Below are 18,478 nucleotides of genomic sequence, written 5' to 3' on the forward strand. Positions count from 1 at the left end.
GAGGTGGATATTTCTACTTTATAACCTTCACAGACGACCTATCGAGGTATGGATATGTCTATTTAATGAAGCATAAATCGGAGTCATTTGAAATGTTCAAACTATTCTGAAATGAGACAGAAAAATAAACTGGGAAGTGTATTAAAACTCTTCAATCTGATCGAAGAGGTGAATACCTTTCCAATGAGTTTCTGACATATCTTGGGGAGAATGGGATTCTCTCTCAATGGACTCCTCCTGGAACACCACAGCATAATGGTGTGTCTGAAAGGAGGAATCGGATCTTGTTGGACATAGTTCGATCCATGATGGGGTTTGCTGGTCTATCGATCTCCCTTTGGGGATATGCACTCGAATCGGCTTGTTACCTTCTAAATAGAGTTTCGAGTAAGTCTGTAACCAAAACACCATATGAGATATGGATAGGACGTAAGCCAGTACTCTCGCACCTTAGGGTTTGGGGGTGTCCCGGCTTATGTTAAACGTTTAATTACGGACAAGCTTGGACCTAGGTCTGACAAGTGTAATTTTATAGGGTACCCAAAAGAGACCAAAGGGTATTACTTCTACCTAGCTGATGAGCAAAAAGTGTTTGTCAGCCTTAAGGCAATCTTTTTGAAAAAGAAGTTCCTTGGTGAAGGGACTGTTGCCTCTAAGGTTGAACTTGACGAAGTTCAGCAGGTGAAAAATCCGATGCAAGTTGCTGAACCTGACTGGATTTGATTAGATCAGATTCGGAGCCCATTGTTCAAGCACCCTTAAGGCGATCTGGTAGAGTACCACGTCAACCGGACAGATACTATGTTTTTTGATCCGGGACGACGATCCTATCGAACTTGATGAAAATGATGAGGATCCGATCACCTACATGGATGCAATGCAGAGACCTGACTCTGAGAAATGGCTGGAGGCCATGAAATCCGAAATGGAGTCCATGAAGGTCAACGATGTGTGGACATTGGTTGACCCACCCGAAGGAGTAAAATCCATAAGGTGTAAGTGGGTCTTCAAGAGGAAGAGAGGCGCAGACGGAAAGGTGGAAACCTATAAAGCCTATCTGATTGCCAAGGGATATCGTCAACGTTATGGTATAGACTATGACGAGACATTTTCTCCGGTGGCAATGCTCAAATCCATTTGGACTATGCTTGCGATAGCTACCCATCTGGACTATGAAATCTGGCAGATGGATGTGAAGACCGCTTTCCTAAACAGAGAGCTGGATGAAGAGGTATATATGATACAACTTGAAGGATTCACATCCATAGATGAGTCTAAGGTGTGCAGACTACAGAGGTCCATTTATGGACTTAAGCAGGCATCTGGGAGTTGGAACATACGTTTTGATAGGATGATCAAGATGTATGGCTTCGTTAAGAACATAGAAGAGTCCTGTATTTATAAGTGGGCTAATGGTCCAGTAGTAGTATTTCTTGTATTGTATGTGGATGATATTCTCTTAATAAAAAATGATGTCCCTACATTACAGGGAATAAAGATTTGACTGTCGTCACAGTTCTCTATGAAGGATCTGGGAGAAGCTTCTTACCTCCTAGGGATGAGGATCTATAGGGATAGATCTAAAAGGTTGCTTGGTTTATCTTAGTCTACATACATTGATACTATGCTAAAGAGGTTCAGCATGAAGAATTCCAAGAAAGGCTATCTTCCGATAGGCCATGGAATTTCTCTCTCGAAGAGGGATTGTCCGACAACACCTCAAGAGAGAAAGTGTATGGGTAGGATTTCATATGCTTCGGTAGTGGGATCTATCATGTATACCATGATATGTACACGACCAGATGTGGCATACTCACAAGGGATAGTGAGTAGATACCAATCTGATCCAGGGAAGAATCACTGGAAGGTTGTTAAAACCATCCTGAAGTATTTAAGAAATACTAAGGATCAGTGGCTTGTTTATGGTGAATCGGACTTGAGACTTATAGGGTTTACAGACTCTAGTTTCCAGTCTGATCATGATGATAGCAAAAGTGTGTCAGGATTTATTTTTACCCTTAATGGTGGGGCTATCTGCTGGAAAAGTTTCAAGCAGAACACAGTGGCTGATTCAGTTTGCGAGGCGGAGTATATCACTGCATCAGATGCTGCCAAAGAAGCAGTGTGACTGAAAAAATTCATCACCGAGCTCGGAGTAGCACCCTCCCTTGTTGGTCCAGTTCTGCTCTACTGTGACAGCTCTGGAGCCATTGCTCAGGCGAAGGAACCAAAGGCACACCAGCGAACGAAGCATATTCTGTGCCACTACCATCTCATCCAGAAAATTATGGATCGAGGTGACATCGATCTTCAGAAGATCGACGGAAAGAAGAACCTGACCGACCCATTCACTAAAGCCATTGCGGTGAAGGAGTTCGATGACTACAAGTCGAAGATGGGTATTAAATACTGCACTGAGTGGCTTTAGGTCAAGTGGGAGATTGTTGGGAATAGTGTCCCAAAGCCAATCATCAGTCTGTTGACGGTTGTGCTCATTTTTATATTTGTACATGAATTATGAATTAATAAAAATTATTTTGGTATTTTTTCATCACAAAATATTTCATCTTTTAATGAACTCCTATGTTGTGGTGAAGTCCTTAGGACTATTTAGACTCGACAAAGGAGGATTTGTCGTTTAGTCTTTAAATCTGTTCACGACCAAATGATACGTTGTTACCAAGGACAACAACGTTTATCAAGTATAGGTCGTTGTGTGCCATATAGGTTGGTTGTCCTCTTAACCAATGAGTGTGGAGACACTAATATGGCATACAGATGAGATGTAAGGGTACATCTGCACTGAACGTGACTGACTTCGGAGCTATTTTTGCTGTCAAGATTTGCTTTGATGGAATATGGGTATAAATGTCCCTCCGACCTGAGACCACCACGGTGACTTGCAAGCAACTCACTGCACTTAGGCACTGGACTACCTGAATTTCTAATTCAGTGACGGAAGGCTGCTGGGTGTAGTCAAGTACTTGACTTGTCAGTACGTGTGTCAAGATGGGATTGACCACTCCAGTTTAGGAGCTATGTACAGTCGTGTTTCAATTTAGCAAAACCTTAGCCAGGGTAGTCTTTGTGAGGAGTCACAAGACTATTTGAGTTGAGCACGATTCGGATGATCTGATCAGGGTTGACAGTTTAACCCTGAGTCATCCTAAATATAGGGGTCAAAAGGATGAATTATACAGTAACCATATTCATGTAGGTTCTGAGTGTTGCGATTGTGACTATTCGACCTATTCGGATGTTGGGTACCATTGCTAGATGGTCACTTCGATTAGTACAGGAATTGGTTCCTGTGCTACCGACTTAGGTTCGAACCTGCGGGGTCACACACTTTAGAGGTTCCTGTCTGATCTGATGGCTGATGTAGAATTCTACATGTTTGAAACTCAGTGATCGAGAATCCAGATTCTCTGATCACGAGTTCCACACATTATGGGTACCGAGGTCAAGAGTCCCACTGGTTGGAATTTTTCGATCAGGGTTACATATCGATGAATTCTGATGCCCCATTGCCCATCGAATTTGGACTCAGTATTTATGAGAGGTTTAATTAGTTATTTGATCACTAATTAACTCAATTTGATTGAGTAATTATTTTTGGATCAAGTCCAATTGAATTGGATTCAGTTGGGTTTGACCCGATTAGGTTAAGAGTTGACCTAATCGTAAGATGGTTTGGTCCCTGATTTGATCAGGGGTTGGGCTTAGTCAATTCCTGATTTGATTAAGATTTTATTGAGCCTAATTAAGCCTAATTAATTTGGATTTAAATTAGTCTAATTGGACCTAACTTATTTAGTTCAATTAGGTTGGTTTAAATAATGAAACCACCTTGACCCAATCTCCATGCGCCACCTCACTTCCATTGCACCCATTTGAATTCATGAGAAGAAACTTCTCATGAATTATTTCCTCACACCAAGCCCTCTTCACACCCCACTTTAATATGCCAAATGAATGGATAAGGATAATTGGTTGGCCATTCAAATTCAAAATAAAGTTTGAATTTCAATGGGCAATCAATCTTTGCACCTTATCCCTTTTTTTTCGCCCCATTTATTACATGAGAAAAGGTTTCTCATGAAATCACTCCATGCACAATTTAAGCCACGCCTCATGCCTTTAGTGGATAAGGGATGAGTTGGTGTCCATTTGAATTCAAAATTTGATTTGAATTCAAATGTGCAATTACTCATTTTTATCCTTTCTTTTGGATAAGACATTTGACGTTGTTATAAAAGGAGGAGAAGAGTGGGGCATGCAAGATGAAGTTTTTTGGAAAAAAATTTTGGGGTATGAGAAGTCTTGTGCATGAGAAGAAAGTCCATATCCTTTCAAGAGAAAAAGAAAGAAAAGAAAGAAAAGTGGGTGCAAGGTTTCCGATGAGTTTCCTAGAGTTTTAGCCTGGGGTTCGGAAAGTGAGAAAGTGAGCTACGAGTGTCGTGAGCCCACAAAATCTTAGAGAGATCTTCAACATCTTCTCAAGCACATCTGTTGATGATCCAGAGCATCCGAAGAATCAACAGACATCGATCGAAGGAGTTCGATCAGCATCGACCGTCAAAAGGGCTCTACAACGAGCTAGCACTCGTGAGGAGTCGATCAGATCGGGAGCTTCGTGTGGATGATCCGCAGAGACCAGACATGCTGTGTGGCTGCATCGCGATGATCAGATTCTCCTGACGATGATCAGATTGCGGCGATCTACTACCCACACAAAGGTATTATGTTCTGAACACATTACAGTAAAGTGTTTACTGTTTAAATTCGAATTTCAAATTTAAATACATGCATGCTATATATCATATTTAGATCCTAGTGTAGGATAAATTTTTATTAATTAATTAGATTAATTAATAATTTTTGCTATAAAATCATGATTTTGAAAAAGTTTTAAAATTACCATTTTATCCCTGCACTGAATTTTCCCACAATCTAAACACTCAATCCTGAGTCATGAATGATCGAAAAAGTGTGCATCGGGTTCAAACCCTAGCAATCGCAAGCACAAAGCATGCCACTCTAGAATGGTAAGCATGGAATCAACTCTGGTAACTAGATCACCATCAACTGGTAGTCCAGTAAGGATGCTGACATCCTGTAAAGTGATGGTCGCCTCACCAAATGGAAGATAAAATGTGTGTATCTCTGGACGCCATCTCTCAAGCAAAGCAGTAATAAGACCAACTTTCATCTGTATACGACCAATCCGATATACTCCATAAAATCCAAGATATCATAAATAATCCAGCACTCTATGTGGGATGTCCTCTGTCCTCCAGAAGTCAGCATCGGATCATCGTACACAAAGGTGTCTGGACTCTGTAATAAAATATAATAATTAGATAATGTATATGAATTTTCAAAAAAAATTTAAATAGTAAATAAGATTGGAATGCTTACGTCGCCATCTAAAATAGTCTGTGATCGATGGTGCTCCTGCAATATAAGAATACTACTGTCTCGATGATCGAGATATCACAGATCGTAAGCCATAATACGCTAATGAATCTAAAATAATGATATTATCACAAGTGTATTAAAAAATAAAAAATATTATAGCTATTTATTTTATGAGAAATATATTTTTAACACAATATTGTCATACAATACAACTTAAACACAAAATTCAGGATATTAAACATGTATATTCAAATACAATCTCATAGAAATACATAAAATAATGATGAAAATACATCTTCAGAGTGAGGAGAACTTTTGGTAGCATTTCGGCAAAAGAGATCGAAAAAAATTTCGACAGCATTTCTCCTTAGTTCTCCCCACATGACTCAAAATATGTGAGGAGAACTAAAAAAAATACTGTCCGAAATCTCTCTCGAACCCTCCGCATATCGTTCGAATAATGTAATTACCTATAAAATTAAATGCAATTTTCAAACTGTCCAAACTGGACAATCAATTGATTAATGTATATACTTTACGGTATCCATACAAAAATATATAATCAAATATATATTTTATACGGATATCGTAGAACATTCTACATTGGTCAACTGACAGGTCTACGTTTTCATGAAATACAATATATTTTATAATTTTTAAATTATAACTGAATCAAATTTTAAAATAAATCTAAATCTAATGAGATAAAAATAAAAAATAAAAAAATTAAAATAGATGGCCTGCTGTGGGGGCCGCCGCGGGGCCGTCGCCGGGGCCCAAGGCTCGTCGTTGGGACCCACCGCCGTGGGGGCCCACCACTGCCCATCACCGGGGGCCCACCGTATCCTGCCGCCGGGGCCCGCCGCTTGGGAAGGGGAGGGCTGGGGCCCGCCGCAGTTGCGGCCCCCCAGTGAGGCCCGTCGTGGCCGATCGTCGGGGGCCCACCACCGGGGAATGGGACGGTCGGGGCCCGCCGTAGGGGGCCGCCACCGGGGTCGATCGCCATCGTGACCCCAAGGCGGGGCGCGCCGTCGGGGCCCACCACGGTCAATCGTCGGGGGCCTACCGTCGGGGAAGGGGATGGTAGGGGCCCGCCGCAGGGGGCCGCCATCGGGGCCGCCGCCGGTCGTCTGTCGCCAGCGGCCAAGGAAAAAGAGGGAGACAGAGAGAGAGGGAGAGAAAGAGAGAGAGGAAGAGGGAGAGGAGGGGGTCAGCCAAGGGAAGGGGACCGCCGGGGCTCGCCGCTGGGGGCTGCCGTCGTGGCCGCCGCCGGGGTCCGTGGGCCGCCGCTGGGGGCCAAGGAAAAAGAGGGAGAGAGAGAGAGGAAGAGAGAGAGAGAGGAAGAGGGAGAGGAGGGGGCCCGGGCCCGTCGTGGGGGGCTGTCGCCGTGGCCGCCACTGGGGCGCGTGGGCCGCCACCGGCCATCTGTCGTCGGTGGCCAAAGAAAAAGAGGGAGAGAGAGAGAGGAAGAAAGAGAGAGAGGAAGAGGGAGAGAAGGGGGCCGGCCAAGGAAAGGGGAGGGCCACCATCGGGGGGCCGCCGTCGGTCGTCTGTCGCTGATGACCAAGGAAAAAGAGGGAGAGAGAGAGGAAGAGAGAGAGAGGAAGAGGGAGAGGATGGGGCTGGCCAAGGGAAGGGGAGGGCCACCATCGGGGGGCCGCCACCGGGGCCGCCGCTGGCCGTCTATCGTCGGTGGCCAAAGAAAAAGAGGGAGAGAGAGAGGAAGAGAGAGAGAGAGAGGAAGAGGGAGAGGAGGGGGCCAACCAAGGGAAGGGGAGGGCCATCGCCGCAGGGGGCTGCTGTCGGGGCGCGTGGGCCACCGCCGGCCGTCTGTCGTCGGTGGCCAAGGAAAAAGAGGGAGAGAGAGAGCAAGAGAGAGAGAGAGGAAGAGGGAGAGGAGGGGGCCGGCCAAGGGAAGGGGACGGGCACCGCCACGGGGGGCCACCGTCGGGGCAGCTGCCAGGGCGTGCGGCCCGCCGTCGAGGTGCACGGCCCACCGTTGGCCCTCTAACGCCGGTGGCCAAAGAAAAAGAGGGAGAGAGAGTGAGAGGAAGAGGGAGAGAAGAGGGAGAGAGAGAGGAAGAGGGAGAGACAGAGGAGGGAGCTCATCACCGTCGGGAGCTCGCCGCCGTGAAGTGAAATTTGAGTGCAGGGATAAAATGATAATTTTAAAACTTTTTCAAAATTACTATTTTACAGTAGAAATTATTAATTAATCTAATTAATTAATATATATTTATCCTACACTAGGATCTAAATATGATATACAGCATGCATGCATTTAAATTTAAAATTCAAATTTGAACAGTAAATAATTTACTATTATGTGTTCAGAATACAATACCTTTATGCGGGTAGTCGATCGTCGTAATCTGATCATCATCAGGAGGATCTGATCATCACAACATAGACACACAGTATGTCTGGCCTCTGTGGATCATCCGCATGAAGCTCCCTGTCTGATCGGCTCCTCACAAGTGCTAGCTCGTTGTAGAGCCTTTCGACGGCCGATGCTGATCGAACTCCTTCGATCGATGTTTGTTGATTTTTTGAATACTCTGGATCATTAGCAAAGATGCTTGAGAGGTTGATGATGCTCTCCCTTGAATTTGGTGGGCTCACGACATTCGTAGCTCACTTTCTCACTTTTCGAACCCTAGGCTGAAACCCTAGGGTGCTCACAGAAGACCCTGCGCCCACTCTATTTCTTTCTTTCCTCTCGGAATGTTTTGAACTTTTCAAAAATATGTAGAAATCTTCTTCATGCCCTCTTTTCTTTTTCAGATCAGATTGTATGCATGCCCCACCTTTCTCCTCTTTTTAGAACAATGCAAGACGTGTCTTATCCGCGTGAGAGGATAAAGATAAGTGGTTGCATATTTGAATTCAAATTGAATTTGAATTCAAATGCAAACCAACTCATCCCTACCCACTTGGGGGTGAGAAGAGAAGGGGTGTGGCTTCTTTTGTGCATGGAGAAAATTCATGAGAAACTCTTTCTCATGTATGATAAGTGGCACACAAGATGGATAAGCATGAAGGTGCAAGGGATAAGTTATCCATTCAAATTCAAACACCCTTTGAATTTGAATGGCTAACAAATCAAGTTTATCCAAAAATTAGTGCACAAGAGTGGGCGTGAGATGCCTTCTATGTGGGAAAAAATTTATGAGAAGTTTCTTCTCGTGAATTCAAATGGGCGCAAAAGAAGTGAGGTGGCACAGGGAGTTTGGGTCAAGGAGGTTTCTCATTTTAAACCAACCTAATTGAACCAATAAGTTAGGCCCAATTAGACTAATTTAAACCCAACTTAATTAGGCTTAATTAGGCTCAATAAAATTCTAATCAAATCAGAAATTGACTAAGCCCAACCCCTGATCAAATCAGGGACCAAACCATCTCAACGATTAGGTCAACTCTTAACCTAATTGGGTCAAACTCAACTGAATCCAATTCAATTGGATTTGATTCAAAAATAATTACTCAATCAAATTGAGTAATCAATGATCAAATCACTAATTAAACCTCTCATAAATACTGAGTCCAAATCCGATGGGCAATCGGACATCAAAATTCATCGACATAAAATCCTGATCGAAAAGTCCCAAACCAGTGGGACTCTTGACCCCGGTACCCAAAATGTGTGGAACTCATGATCAGAGAATCTTGATTCTCGATCATAAAATTTCAGACACGTAGGACTCTTCACCAGCCATCAGATCAGATAGGAACCTCTAATGTGTGTGACCCCGTAGGTTCGAACCTAAGCCGGTAGCATAGGAACCAATTCCTGTACAATCGAAGTGACTATCTAACAATGGTACCCGATGTCCAGATAGGTCGAATAGTCGCAATTGCAACACTCAGAACCTACGTGAATATGGTTACTGTATAATTCATCCCTTTTGACTCCTGTATTTAGGATGATTTAGGGCTAAACTGTCAACCCTGATTAGATCATCCGAATCGTGCTCAACTCAAACAGTCCTATGACTCCTCACTAGGACTACCCTGGCCAAGGTTTTGTTAAATTGAAACACAACTGTACACAGCTCCTGAACTGGAGTGGTCAATCCTATCTTGACACACGCACCGACAAGTCAAGTACTTGACTACACCCAGCAGCCTTCCATCACTGAATTAGAAATTCAGGTAGTCCAGTGCCTAAGTGTAGTGAGTTGCTTACAAGTCACCGTGGCGGTCTCAGGTCGGAGGGACAATTATACCCATATCCCATCAGAGCAATTCTTGACAGCAGAAATAGCTCCGGAGTCGATCACGTTCAGTGCAGATGTACCCTTACATCTCACCTATATGCCATACCAGTGTCTCCACACTCCTTGGTTAAGAGGACAACCAACCTATATGGCACACAATGACCTATGCTTGATAAATGTTATTGTCCTTGGTAACAACGTATCATTTGATCGCGAACAGGTTTAAGGACTAAATGACAAATCCTCCTTTGTCGAGTTTAAATAGTCATAAGGACTTCATCACAACACAGGAGTTCATTAGAAGATGAAATAATTTGTGATGAAAAATATCAAAATAACTTTTATTTATTTATAATTCATATACTAATACAAAAAAGAGCACAACCATCAATAGGCTGACGATTGACTTCGGGACACTATTCCCAACAATCTTCCACTTGGCCTAAAGCCAATCGGTGCAGTATCTAATACCCATCTTCGACTTGAAGTCATCGAACTCCTTCACCATAATAGTTTTAGTGAATGGATCGGCTAGGTTCTCCTTCTCGTCGATCTTCTGAAGGTCGACGTTACCTTGATCCATGATTTTTCATATGAGATGGTAGCGGCGCAGAATATGCTTCGTCTGCTGGTGTGCCTTTGGTTCCTTCGCCTGAGCAATGGCTCCAGAGCTGTCACTGTAGAGCAGAACTGGACCAACAAGGGAGAGTGCTACTCCGAGCTCGGTGATGAATTTCCTCAACCACACCACTTCATTGGTAGCATCTGATGCAGCGACATACTCTGCCTCGTAAATTGAATCAGCCACTATGTGCTGCTTGGAACTTTTTCAGTAGACAGCCCCACCATTAAGGGTAAAAATAAATCCCGACATACTCTTGTTGTCATCGTGATCAGACTGAAAACTAGAGTCTGTAAACCCTATAAGTCTCAAGTTCGATTCACCATAAACAAGCCACTAGTCCTTAGTATTTCTCAAATACTTCAGGATGATTTTAACGACCTTTTAGTGATTCTCCCCTGGATCAGATTGATATCTACTCACTACCCCTAGTGAGTATGCCACATCTGATCGTGTATATGTCATGGCGTACATGATAGATCCCACTGTCGAAGCATATAAAATTCTACCCATATGCTATCTCTTGAGGTGTTGTCAGATAATCCCTCTTTGAGAGAGAAATTCCATGGCCTATCGGTAGTAGTCTTTCTTGGAATTCTCCATGCTGAACTTTTTCAGCATAGTATCAATGTACGTGGACTGGGATAAGCCAAGTAACCTTTTTTGATCTATCCCTATAGATCCTCATCCCTAGGATGTAGGAAGCTTCTCCCAGATCCTTCATGGAGAACTATGACGACAGCCAAATCTTTATTTCCTGTAATGCAGGGATATCATTCTCGATTAAGAAAATATCATCCACATACAATACAAGAAATATCACTACTGGACCATTAGCCCACTTATAAATGTAAGGCTCTTCTCCATTCTTAACGAAGTCATACGTCTTGATCGTCTTATCAAAACGTATGTTCCAACTCTGGGATGCCTGCTTAAGTCCATAAATGGACCTTTGTAGTCTGCACACCTTAGACTCTTCTGTGGATGTGAACCCTTCAGGTTGTATCATATACACCTCTTCATCCAACTCTCCATTTAGGAAAGCTGTCTTCGCATCCATCTGCCAGATTTCATAGTCCAGATGGACAGCTATCGCAAGCATAATCCGAATGGATTTGAGCATTGCCATAGGAGAAAATGTCTCGTCATAGTCTATACCATAACGTTGACGATATCCCTTGGCAACCAGATGGGCTTTATAGGTCTCCACCTTTCCGTCTGCACCCCTCTTCCTCTTGAAGACCCACTTACATCCTATGAGTTTTACTCCTTCGGGTGGGTCAACCAATGTCCACACATCATTGACCTTCATGGACTCCATTTCGAATTTCATGGCCTCTAGCCATTTCTCAGAGTTAGATCTCTGCATTGCATCCATGTAGGTGATCAAATCCTCATCATTTTCATCAAGTTCGACAGGATCGTCGTCTCAGATCAAGAAACCATAGTATCTATCCGGTTGATGTGGTACTCTACCAGATCGCCTTAAGGGTGCAGAAACAATGGGCTTCGAATTTGATCTAACCAAATCCGATTCAGGTTCAACGACTTGTGTCAATTTTTCCACCTACCGAACTTCCTCAAGTTCGACCTTAGAGGCAACAATCCCTTCACCAAGGAACTCCTTTTCTAAAAAGATTGCCTTAAAGCTGACAAACACCTTTTGCTCATTAGCTAGGTAGAAATAATATTTTTTGGTCTCTTTTGGGTATCCTATGAAATTACACTTGTCAGACCTAGGTCCAAGCTTGTCCGTAATTAAACGTTTAACATAAGCCGGACACCCCCAAACCCCAAGGTGCGAGAGTACTGGCTTACGTCCTATCCATATCTCATATGGCATTTTGGTTACAGACTTACTTGGAACCCTATTTAGAAGGTAACAAGTCGATTCGAGTGCATATCCCCAGAGGAAGATTGGCAGACCAGCAAACCCCATCATGGATCGAACCATGTCCAACAAGATCCGATTCCTCCTTTCAGACACACCATTATGCTGTGGTGTTCCAGGAGGAGTCTACTGAGAGAGAATCCCATTCTTCCTAAGATATGTTAGAAAATCATTGAAAAGGTATTCACCTCCTCGATCAGATCGAAGAGTTTTAATACACTTTCCAGTTTATTTTTCTACCTCATTTCGGAATAGTTTGAACATTTTAAACGATTCTGACTTATGCTTCATTAAGTAGACATACCCATACCTCGATAGGTTGTCTGTGAAGATTATGAAGTAGAAATATCCACCTCTTGCACTTGAGCTCATGGGTCCACATACATCAGAATGTACCAGACCCAAGAGTTCACTGGTTCACTCACCTTTTCCAGTAAAAGGTGACTTGATCATCTTTCCAAGAAGACAGGACTCACAGGTTGGAAGTGATTCACAATCACCAACTTCAAAAATTCCTTCTTGAGCCAACCTGTTTATCCTGTTCTTATTGATATGACCTAGCCTACAGTGCCAAAGGTAGACTTCTGACACATAATCTATTCTAGGGCATTTATCGGAGGTTTGAACCACATTAACAGGCTGTGATAGTAAGTAAATTCTATTATTTAGTTGTCCAACAAATATTGTAACACCATTCAAAATGATATTGCAAATGTTTCCTTTCATTAAAAAATCATAACCGTACATGGCCAAAAAGCCTACAAAAATAATATTTAATAAAAAACTTGGACAATAGCGACATTCACTCAGAATTACATTACGAGAATTGATTACAAGGTTCATGATTCCTAAAGCTAAACTGGAACTTTGCTTCCATCTCCAACGTTCGGAACCTCTCACCGTCATCAAATCTCCTACTGACCTGCAGACCCTGCATTGAATTGCAAATATGATAAGAGCTTTCGGTATCCAATACCCAGGCAGTAGTATCATAAATGAAAAAGTTACAAGGTATTATCATATAATTACCTTGCTTCTTCTTCGGCCCTTTCGGATCCAGGGAGGCAATGTATAGAGGATAATTCCTCTTTCAATGCCCCTGCTTCTTGCAAAAGAAACACTCTGCCTGGCTCTGGTTGGGTTTGCGCTTCTTGGTCTGATCCTGTGCAGATATCCCAACATGCGGCTGCACCTTCTTATTCTTCTTCTTCTTGTTCTTCTTCCCTTTCTTAAAGGGTCGATGACCAGAAGAAGACCCTCCCACAACATTCACTGACTCTTTATGGAGTTAGTGGTCCTTGTCAAAGTTCTGCAACAACCCCAACAAACCGTGGTAGTTCACTGCAGGCTGTCATCTAAAAATGAGTAAGGAAGGGGAGGAAGGACTTGGGCAAAGAGTTAAGGATCGCATCCTTACCAAGCTACTCGTGCAAGGAAAAGTCCAATTTACTTAGGCACTCAATCATTTCGATCATGTACAATACATGATCGGTGACTGAGGCCCCATCCCTCATCCGAGCATTGAAAATGGCACAACTAGTTTTGTGCCTTTCAACATCGTCAAGCATGCCAAAGGAGTCATTCAATATTTGAAGCATCTCCTGCGGCTGGGTGTTCTTGAACCTGTGGCTAAACTCATCATTCATTGCCACCAGCATTATGCACCGAACGGTGGTGCGGTCGTTGAGCCACTTCTGGTAAGTATCTCGGACCGTCCCTCTAGCATTCAGGGCTGGCTCCTCAGGTGCTGGATCCGTTATTACAAAAAGGATCCACTCATGCTTAAGGATGATTTTTAATTTTTGATACTAGCTATCGAAATTAGGTCCCATGAGCTTGTCATTATCTAATAATGACTGGAGCAGCAGGGTAGTGGCCATAGCTGCATAAAGAAAAATCAGACCTCTATTGGTATATAAATTATTAATACTAAAGACTTGGACTTTAGTCTAAAGTTTCTCCCAGTATTTTTATGAACTGATAGCCTCAACCTCCAATTCGAGGAATTACTTTAATTCCTTAGTGGGTACTAGAATCCACACAAACTACACACAAGCCCAACTTTGGTTGGTCAACCCATGTGCATTTATGGGTAGGTTCATAACCAGTTATTTCTCTAAACAACTTCTAGTAATAAATTTTGTCCCAGAACCTAATCAGTAGGCTTTGGCCTCCACTGAAAAGATCTGGTGAGGTCCAACCATTAACATGACTTGATTTGGTGAATCGGACCAATAAATGATTAGGCCCGACTTTGACCGGCCAACTTGACCACCATCAGAAAGACTCAACCAAATTATCATACTATGAATGATAATTTCATTAGTCAATAAGCACCAGGCCTTTGGGCCTCCAATGATTATTAAATTAATGGACTCATTATCACTCACTTAATGGGAGGCTATGACTTAGTTATCACTATAAGTTAATCATTTTAGGGACCTAATAATTTTTGAGGATTTTATTAAAGGATAGAAGAGAAAAAATTAACCAGCCAATTTTAATCTTCCCACTAACTTCACCAAGTCAAATTATAAAAGATTTAATTAAAGCCGGCATTAGGAGCACCTAAATTAGTCACACTGATTTACCTAATGACATGGGTGAGCCCTAATCACCAAGTGATCTAATCAAAGCCTAACTCACCAGGTTGGCTAGGTAAGTGAGATCAGTGGTGGGGATAAGCCATTAACTTGTCAGAGATCGAATCAATGCGAGTAGCTCCCACTTAAGAACCACTGGTCAAACTGCCGAACTTACCTTAGACACCAATCGGTTCATTAGTTTTAATTTGATCAACTTAGTAAATAGGGTTCCACCATGTAGCCATGAATTAAGTCCATCTTGGTCTAGTTAAAGACATGGACCCATTCAACTATAACTATTGAAGTTGAGTCTAGAGTGTCCTTGACCTAATCTAATTCAACTTTTGATTAGATTTGACCAATTACTCTAATTTAGTCTATTTCTTTAAGCTAATCTTAGGTCTAACCCAATTACGGACCTAATCCATCTAACCCATTGACCCACAAGTTTATGCAATTATCTTAGGTCTTAATTCATAATTCTAGACCAACTTGACAACACTTAATTCTTTTAATTAAGTATTTGAGCTGATGGGTCAGGGTTTGGCATTTCAAAAATAATTTTCAAATTTGAAAGGTTTTATTTTCTATTCACCAAATATGTTGACTCATTTCACAAATAGATCAGCATATTTCATAAATAGCAATCCTATTACTAATTACTTAACAGGAAATAACTCAATCAAAATAAATCATGAATATTCCTTTAGATCTAATCTAACATATTCATGATAAATTTTATAATTGAACCTTTACAATTAAGTCCTTTCGCTGCTTCATCTGCATGGGATATAATTACAGTGGCACCCCTACCGCCATAGGAGAACCCCATCGAATAGAAGGAGAGGGCCTTTAAACCCTACTTTTCTCTATGACCGAACAACCATGGCAACCAACCCAATTAGATTACTTGCTATTTGGATCAAGTATATCTAAATATATCAATTTTAAAATTTAAATTTCAAATTTCAAATTTTAAATTTTAAATTTCAAATAAATTTCAAATTTTAAATTTTTGAATTTCAAATTTGAAATTTCAATCAAATTTCAAATTTTAAATTTTAAATTTTAAATTTTTGAATTTTGAATTTTGAATTTCAAATTTTAAAATTTAAATTTTAAATTTTGAATTTCAAATTTTTGAATTTTGAATTTCGAACAACTTTCAAAATTCAAATTTTAAATTTTAAATTTAAACTTTTAGATTATAACTTAATCTATGCATGCAAATACATATATCATATCTTAGAACCTGCTCTGATACCATTTGAGTGAAATTTGAGTGCAGGGGTAAAATGATAATTTTAAAATTTTTTCAAAATCACTATTTTATAGTAGAAATTATTAATTAATCTAATTAATTAATATATATTTATCTTATACTAAGATCTAAATATGATATACAGCATGTATGCATTTAAATTTAAAATTCAAATTTGAACAGTAAATAATTTACTGTTATGTGTTCATAACACAATACCTTTGTGCGGGTAGTCGATCGTCGTAATCTGATCACTATCGAGAGGATCTGATCATCACAATGCAGCCACAGAGCATGTCTGGCCTCTGTGGATCATCCACACGAAGCTCCCAGTCTGATCGGCTCCTCACGAGTGCTAGCTCGTTGTAGAGCCCTTTCGACGGTCGATGCTGATCGAACTCCTTCGATCGATATCTGTCAATCTTCAGATGCTCTAGATCATCAGCAAACATGCTTGAGAGGTTGATGATGCTCTTCCTTGAATTTGGTGGGCTCACGACACTCATAGCTCACTTTCTCACTTCCCGAACCCTAGGCTGAAACCCTAGGGTGCTCACAGAAGACCCTGCGCCCACTCTATTTCTTTCTTTCCTCTCAAAATGTTTTGAACTTTTCAAAAATATGCAGAAACCTTCTTCACACCCTCTTTTCTTTTTCAGATCAGATTGTATGCACGCCCCTCCTTTCTCCTCTTTTTAGAACAACGCAAGACGTGTCTTATCCGTGTGAGAGGATAAAGATAAGTGGTTGCACATTTGAATTCAAATCGAATTTGAATTCAAATGCAAATCAACTCATCCCAATCCACTTGGGCGTGAGAATAGAAGGGGTGTGGCTTCTTTTGTGCATGGAGAAAATTCATGAGAAACTCTTTCTCGTGTATGATAAGTGGCGCACAAGATGGATAAGCATGAAGGTGCAAGGGATAAGTTATCTATTCAAATTCAAACACCCTTTGAATTTGAATGGCTAACAAATCAAGTTTATCCAAAAATTGATGCACAAGAGTGGGTGTGAGATGCCTTCTACGTGAGAGAAAATTCATGAGAAGTTGCTTCTCGTGAATTCAAATGGGCACAGAAGAAGTGAGGTGGCGCAGGGAGTTTGGGTCAAGGTGGTTTCTCATTTTAAACCAACCTAATTGAACCAATAAGTTAGGCCCAATTAGACTAATTTAAACCCAACTTAATTAGGCTTAATTAGGTTCAATAAAATCCTAATCAAATCAAAAATTGACTAAGCCCAACCCCTGATCAAATTAGGGACCAAACCATCTCGACGATTAGGTCAACTCTTAACCTAATCGGGTCAAACTAAACTAAATCCAATTCAATTGGATTTGATCCAAAAATAATTACTCAATCAAATTGAGTTAATCAGTGATCAAATTACTAACTAAATCTCTCATAAATACTGAGTCCAAATTCGATGGGCAATCGGGTATCAGAATTCATCGATATGAAATCCTGATCGAAAAGTTCCAAACCAGTGGGACTCTTGACCCCGGTACCCAAAATGTGTGGAACTCGTGATCAGAGAATCCTGATTCTCGATCACAGAATCCCAAACATGTAGGACTCTTCACCAGCTATCAGATCAGATAGGAACCTCTAATGTGTGTGACTCCACAGGTTCGAACCTAAGCCGGTAGCACAGGCACCAATTCCTGTACTAATCGAAGTGACTATCTAGCAATGGTACCTGACGTTCGGATAGGTCGAATAGTCGCAATCACAATACTCAGAACCTATGTGAATATGGTTACTGTATATTTCATCCCTTTTGACCCCTGTGTTAGGATGACTCAGAGTTAAACTGTCAACCCTGATTAGATCATCCGAATCGTACTCAACTCAAACAGTCCTGTGACTCATCACTAGGACTACCCTGGCCAAGATTTTGCTAAATTGAAACACGACTGTACACAGCTGCTGAACTGGAGTGGTCTATCCCATCTTGACACACGCACCGACAAGTCAAGTACTTGACTACACCCAGCAGCCTTCCGTCACTGAATTAGAAATTCAGGTAGTCCAGTGCCTAAGTGCAGTGAGTTGCTTACAAGTCACTATGGCGGTCTCAGGTCAAAGGGACAGTTATACCCATATCCCATCGGAGTAATTTTTGACAGCAAAAATAGCTCCAGAGTCGGTCACGTTCAGTGCAGATGTACCTTTACATCTCACCTGTATGCCATACCAATGTCTCCACACTCCTTGGTTAAGAGGACAACTAACCTATATGACATACAATGACCTATGCTTGATAAACGTTATTGTCCTTGGTAACAATGTATCATTTGGTCACGAACAGGTTTAAGGACTAAACGACAAATCCTCCTTTGTCGAGTCTAAATAGTCTAAAGGACTTCACCAGAACACAGGAGTTCATTAGAAGATGAAACAATTTGTGATGAAAAATATTAAAATAATTTTTATTTATTTATAATTTATATACTAATACAAAAAGGATACAATTATC

This window comes from Elaeis guineensis, chromosome 3, assembly GCF_000442705.2.
Source record: "Elaeis guineensis isolate ETL-2024a chromosome 3, EG11, whole genome shotgun sequence".
Classification (NCBI taxonomy): Eukaryota; Viridiplantae; Streptophyta; class Magnoliopsida; order Arecales; family Arecaceae; genus Elaeis; species Elaeis guineensis.